Source organism: Triticum aestivum, chromosome 4A (genome assembly GCF_018294505.1).
Source record: "Triticum aestivum cultivar Chinese Spring chromosome 4A, IWGSC CS RefSeq v2.1, whole genome shotgun sequence".
Taxonomy (NCBI): Eukaryota; Viridiplantae; Streptophyta; class Magnoliopsida; order Poales; family Poaceae; genus Triticum; species Triticum aestivum.
The window spans coordinates 609,747,277-609,754,539 of NC_057803.1; positions in this window are offsets into that span (position 1 = coordinate 609,747,277).

Here is a 7,263-nt window from a genome sequence, read left to right on the forward strand (position 1 = left end):
TGACCCTGGGACGTGGTCCCATGACTGAGGCACGGGAGGAAGCCTGAAGAGATAATTGGGGTAAATTCATATCCTGATGTAAAAATCATATCATCGTAAGTTGGCCTCATATTTGAAGATGCGCAACTCACCGAGCTATCTTGAAGAGTGGCAACATTTGCTGTAGCCATCTTCTTTCCTTTCTTTAAGCTCTTGAGGAGGTCCGTATCAATGGTCCCCTCATCGATCATTTTCTGTATGATATTCTTCACAACGAAGCAATCTTTGAGTGTATGGCCCAAAATGCGATGGTAGTGACAGAAATTTGGGTCATTAAATTTTGAAGCTTCTTCTGGCCTTTTGGGCTTGGGAAGTTCTATAAGACTCAACTCCTTTAAACCAGTGAAAAGGTCATCAATTTCTTCTACAGGAAAAGAATACTCCCTGTTTTGTCGCTCGTTAAGAGTTGGCCTCCTACCAACCTGTGCATCTCGCTGTCCTTGGTACCCTACAGGTGCTCTTCTGGGCTGAAACTGAGGTTTTACCGTCGTTGTCTCCATGGCTTGTGCAGACTTGGGTTTCATCGGCAACTTTTCTCGCTGACCACCTTTGTCTGTAGGCTTGTTGAACGTCGTTTTTGTTCGACGGGCGACAAGTTGCATATAATTTTCTATATCAGTGGATTTTGAAGCCAACTCTTCAAACGTGAGGGGCCTCACCCCTTGTAACTGGACAGCCACTTCTGAGCGGAGATTGTTCATGCACATCCGCACTGCTTCTGGCTCAGTGATGGGCTGTGGGCAGTGAAGACTTAGGTTTCTCCATCTATTTATGAAGTCAGCCGCCTTCTCGTTGAACCCTTGTTCAGTTTGGGTCAACTCAGTTATGCCCACCGTCCTCTGCGTGCTATAGAAACGCTCAAGGAATGAGTTTTGCATTTGTTCCCATGTTTTTACGGAGCTTGGAGGTAGCTTGCTGTACCAGGTAAAGGCAGGCCCAGACAATGTCTGTACAAACTGCCTAAGGAGAAGTGCTCCATTGTTGGCTGTATCTTGGCAAGCAGCAAGGAAGTGTGCTATATGCTCATGGGGAGATCCACTCCCATTGAACTTACTAAACTGCGGCTGTCTGTAGTTTGTTGGGAAAGGAACTAGGTCCACATCGGGTGGGTATGGCTTAACATACCCTGGCCGCATAGAGTACTGAGTTTGCATCAACTGGGACTTTACCCCCTCAGCGATCATCCTTTGGATCGCCTCAAGGTTAAGCCCTGCTCCTCCATGTTGGCTGCTAGTACTTGCACCACCATCCCCTTCATTTCCTTTGTTCTGGTTATTGCCCATATGAATACGAAGGGCTGCTAGCTCGTCTTCCTTTTGTTGGAGTGCTGCCGTAAGGTTGGCTAATTGCTCCTCAACCGAACGAGTTTCATTTGTAGCTAGGACTTGCTCTGTATGCCCTGCACCATGGTGAAGTTCTATCTCATTTTCAGAAGGACAAGGAGTGCTATCTGATAGGGGATTGTAAGACCCTCCATTGCTTGACCCAAGTTCTTCATAATCTGAACCCTTCTGGCTGCGCGTCATGCGGCGAGGACCTTCTACAACAGTCTTGCGTGCCTTCTTCCTCTTAAAGTGCGTTGAAGCTGAGGAGGTTTCGCTACTGTTGTCTGTCACCGCTTTGACACCAATTGGCATTGCGTTGAAAACTTCAAATGAGTTACCTGAGACTTTCTTGCGAGTTGGCCATGGGGCGAGAGTTCTGGTAGTCTTCCTTTCTGTACTTGCCATTTCTTTTGCCCCATTTCCTCCACTGACTTGGCTTGTTGATGGAGAATCTCTTCCTTGTATTCTGCTATACCCCGAATCAGCTCGTACTGCCATCTCTCTTTGTTTCAAGGCAGCCCGCTTTTTGCATGCATGAGCAGCCTGCTTCACATACTCTTGTCGTCGTGGATCTGCTTTCACAAATTCTTCATATTCTGGCCACTTCGAAAGAGTTTCTACACGCCGCATGATGGCGCCACCAACATTATCAGCAGAGATAGAGCATCCTGGAAGTATTTCCTTCAAAGCTTGGCAAACATTCTGTGTCATGACGGCATGGAAGCTAGCGTGGCTTCCCCCGCGGATCCTTGCATTGATCTTCCTTTCTCTATTTCTGATGGGATATGCCACTTGCTTCCGTTGTTGATTGGTCATGTTTGCATCAATTTCCACTGGGAAATCAAGCCATGCACGGTGAGCCCTCTACCGTCGACGACGACGACGTGCTGGATCAACTGAGCCTTCAAATGATGGTCTTGGTGCTGGCACCGATGAGGACAAAGGATCTGATATTGTAGCAGTTGGATCCACATGACCATCTTGGAAGTCATCTGAAGTGACAAACACCCCCTGCCATTGGAGCGAGCGTCTATTGCTTGGCTCACCCACTAGGCATGGTCCAATGGGATTATAGCCCATGGTGGGGATAAATTCAGGTGCATCAACACGAAGTTGGTTTCTTGGACGAGCCGATCCTTCATGTGAGGAAGACTCAGTGTCCTCAGGCATTACACCTTTTCCTTTGTCCACGGAGCAAGCCCTTTGAGCTACCCTTACGTTGCTTGGGATAAGCTTATGTGAGCTTTCTCCTGACCCTTCGCACGCGCCCACCCTAAGTTTTGAAGGTGTAAGGGGCACAGCAACTTTGGTCGATGTAGTTGAAGCAGATTGTCTTGGCGACGCCACCTTTAGTGATCCCGTCTGTTTTGCAAGAACGGGCCACTCTTCGGGTGTCATGCGAACAACCTTTGCTGGTACCTCATGGCTCATGACCTTGGTAGGTGACATCTTTGTGAAACCAGGAGGAACTGAAGTAGATGCAGAAGCTTCGCGTACATGCTGATCCTTAGATGCTCTTGCAGCTGCACGCATCCTTCTCTTTGCTGACTTTGTGAGAACAGGAGTAAACCCTTCCTTCAGTTCAGAAGAGACTTCCTTTTCTTCTGGCTTAGTTGAGGATGCAGTTGTTGTTTCCAAACTCTTGCTAACTGCAGCCACTAGTGGACCAATTGGCACATCCAGCCAAAGGTCACCAAAGCGGAGCGTGACAAACTACTGGACTTGTCCCTCCATACCTTCAAAATAAAGAAAACCATATATTAGTTTTCTTCCTTCTTTTTTTTGCGTATGTGTACATAATGTTTTATGCTTTATGTACTATGGAAATTCATATGTTGCAATCCTATGTTGGAATTCGAAGATGAGGGGAGAAATATGTCCCACCGGGCGTGCCAGAATCTGATGACGGGAAAAAATGGCGGGCATGAGAACACGCGTCCACGTCATTGATACAGAGTGAAACTTAAATGCATAAAATAAAAAAAGAATCAAACATTGCAGGTACATTATTTCCAGAACTCTTACATTTACATAAAAATTCTGTTAATTACATCTCCGAAGAGAAAACCCCTGATTAAGAATTCCAACATATCTATTACATAGGATTGCATCACATGCCTATTACAATATTCTACAAGAGAGATCCTCCTCGCGGTCGACGATGAACTCCTTCTTGGTGAGCTTGAAGTTTGGTTCCATGCAAATACTCCTCTATGATTTTATGTGTGATGTTTGGGAATATATTTTCCTAGCATGCAACAATTTTGTCGTGTTCAACCTCATTTATATGAGGAATGCAGGTTGATTTTGACTAGGCATAGTTTTATCCTACGTTTGGCATATAGGATATGGATATATTTTCCTTTGGGAATTTTATATGACATCTTTGGTTTTGGTGGCATGGATATATGTGACATGCCAATTTTAATAAGTTTCGCATCATCACATTACTACTATCATCGCGCGACACTGATATGGTGCCCGTGTGTAGCGTAATGGACTGAAGCTTTCTGACACAAGTTTGATGCTTTTTATGGTGCATATGATATGTGCCATATTTTGTGGACTTTGACTTCACACGGTATCAAAACTAACCACGCGGTGCAATGATATGACACACACGTATAGCTTGACCCGAATGGAGTTTGTTTATGATTTTTTTATTTGTTTAAAGCCTATGTGGGCTACATGAAATATGCCTTATCATGTATTTTGCATGAATTTTGTATGCATATGTGGATGTGGAGTGAACTTATTTTTATTAAGTTCTGCTTTACCTGTATTACTACTAACACCGCGTGGCACTAAGGTAATGCCCGCGTGCAGTGTAACCAAGCAAAGGTTTGTGGAGCAATCATGGTGTTGCACGAGTCGTATGACATCTATCATTTTTGTTTATGTTTGCACCTTACATGGTATTAGCACTAACTCCACATAGCGTCATTTCATTGGCGCTAGTGTGTAGAGTAAGTTTGTGATATTCATTTGTGATGATGCTAATAGTTTAGGCCCTTATAGCATTGGAGCATGTTTGTAACATCTTTTATATGACTTTGGCCAAAATATGTAGCATGAATGTTTTATTTAGATTTTATCTTACTTGTATTACTACTAACATCGCATAACACGAATATCGTGCCCGCGTGTAGCGTAACCAAGTAAAATTGGTTTATGACGTGCAATTTTGATGATGCTAATAGTTTAGGCTCTTATAGCGTTGGAGCATTTCATGACATGTTTTATTTGACTTTGGACCAAATATGTGACCTAAATACTTTGTTTAATTAAATATTTTTTACTTGTATTACTACTAACACCGTGTAGCATTATGATAATGCCCGCGTGTAGTGCAACCAAGTAAGATTGGTTTTTTTACGATGCAACATGTTTTATAATCCATTTTGCATGATTTTGGTTTTTTGGGTGTGTAACATGAACACATTTTCAATAAGTTTTGTCCTGCTCGTATTACTACTAACACCGAGTAGCATTAAGATAATGCCCTCGTGTAGCGTAACCAAGTGAAGCACCATTTTATATATTCTTATTCGTATTACAACTAACGCGACACATAAGGTCCGTAGCGTAACCGAACAAGAATGAATTCAATTTAGCATATTCGTCATTTCATTCCAACTTAGTAAGATTCATTTTTTTATGACCAAATTAAGGCAATTTTTATGAAGTTTTCGTGCCTATGATACTGTCTTGATTCGTATCCGTGGATAGGGACCAAACCAAGAAACGAGACGATCGTCCTGGCCTGTATCGCTAAGGGGACCGAATCAAGAAGGAGATCATTAGGATGAAACATATGCAACATGCAAAAGGAACATGCATGCTCCTTGGCTCGTACCGCGATGGCCGAACCAAGGACAATTTTTTTTATGTAGATTAAACATGCACTTTGGTTTGTACCGCAGTGGCCAAACCAAAGGCAAGAATTTTAGGGAGATGAAACTTGCTTCTTGATTTGTGTGTCCGAACTGAAGGCAAGAGTTTGGAGTGGATACAACATCAATTCTTTGGTTTGTACCGCGATGGCCGAACCAAAGACGAAATTTTGAAGTAGATTAAACATATACCTTGGTTTGTACCACAATGGCCGAACCAAAGACAAGAATTTTATGAAGTGAAACAGCTCCTTGATTTGTACCGCGATGGCCGAACCAAAGGCTGGAGTTTTAGGAGAGGAGGAAGAAGAAATCTCCCTGACTTGTACCGCAATGGCCAAATCAGGGGCTATGAGAGAGCCATGAATCTCACCTTCAAACCTTAGCAAGCAAGTCGTCTGCGTCCTCCTTCTTTTTCTGTATATGGTGTGTGTGTGTAAATTTAGCAGTGGGAGAAACGATCAGCGGCCGACCCTAGAGCAGTCAGGCATCCTGGTATTTATAGGGCTGGGTGTGCAGCAATGGCCTTTGGAGGCTGCCGCGCGCGCCAAGGAATCAACCTGCACGTCGCTGTCGTGCAGGACGTGGGAGCGGGAACGTGGATGGATGGTTGAACGTGGGTAGGAAACGGAGTGATGCAGACTTGGTCTCCTGAGTTGATTGATGGGACTTCGGCGGGAGCGCGCATGGCCCTCTGGCCCAATTAGTTTAATGACTTCCCTTGATCAAGCTCTATTTAAAGATGGGCCTGCTACAAGGCACGTATAGGCTTCTTACTTGATTGTTTAATCGGAGCAGCCTTTGCATATGCATGGGACTGTGTTGATTAGCTCAAACAAATTAATGATGGGCTGTGAGGGCCACACCCCATACGTTCGTGCATGTACGCTGCCAAGCCTGCATGCATGCATTGGTACATGACGCATGCTCGTACCAACTAAAGATTTAATTGATGCTAAATTTTCTTTAGTCACCAATTATATCGTCTATGTATTTTGTTAATATGCCGTGATATTTACGCCGACGGCGCGGCGCCCCTGGGTGTTGTTCCTCCTTCCCGCAGGGTCGTCATGGTACTCTCCGGCCTTGTCCGTCTTCGAGGTTTGTCTTTGGGTGAAAGCCTTTTGCGCTGCTGTAGCGGGGTCGGCTGATGTCGTCGTTCCCGGGTCGCTTTTCCCTTATGGAAGTCATCTTGAAGACTAGTTTCCCTTCGCGTTTTCCCTAGGGTGGACATGCAGAGTTGGTCGCAGGTAATCCTCCTGGTCCCGACGGCCCAGTGCGTCAATGGGTGCGCCTATGTTTGTTTCTCGCTACGACAGAGAAGTCGGAGCTGCGCGTGGCGGGGCCCCCGCGACAACGATGATTCCATAAGGGCGGTTTCAGCGGACGGTGCTCTCGGGAGATCGCGATGGACTAGGTCGTTGCGAGGCTTATAACTTTCTCTTGCAATGTACATCAACAAAGTTGGAGCTGCCGGTCGTCGATGTCTGGGTTGATTGAGTTGTTGATTGATTAATTCTTTTTATCATCGAACGTTTTATTTTTGTTGTTTTGAATTTATATTTTATACATTTATTTATCTCGGTCAAAATCCATGTCAACAAAAAGTACCTGGTTCCACAGGTAGCTTGAGGGCAGCGAGCTTCGACAGGTAGTTGGCGGTGTCGTTCTCCACTCGGGGGACATGCTCTGCCTGTATACCGTCAAAGCGCTCCTCCAGTTTCCTCACTTCATCCACGTAAGCTTCCATCAACGGGCTTTGATAATCCTGGTTGATCTGCCTGATGACAAGTTGTGAATCAACCCTGACGATGAGCTTCTTGACCCCGAGGTCTGTCGCGATCCTGAGACCAGCAAGCAATCCCTCATATTCGGTAGTATTATTCGTTGATATCTCCCTGGGAAAGTGCATCTGGATTACGTTTTGAGGTGCTCTCCGGTGGGTGCGACAAGCAGCACACCAGCACCGACGCCTTGTAGCGAAAAAGCCCCATCAAAGTACATAA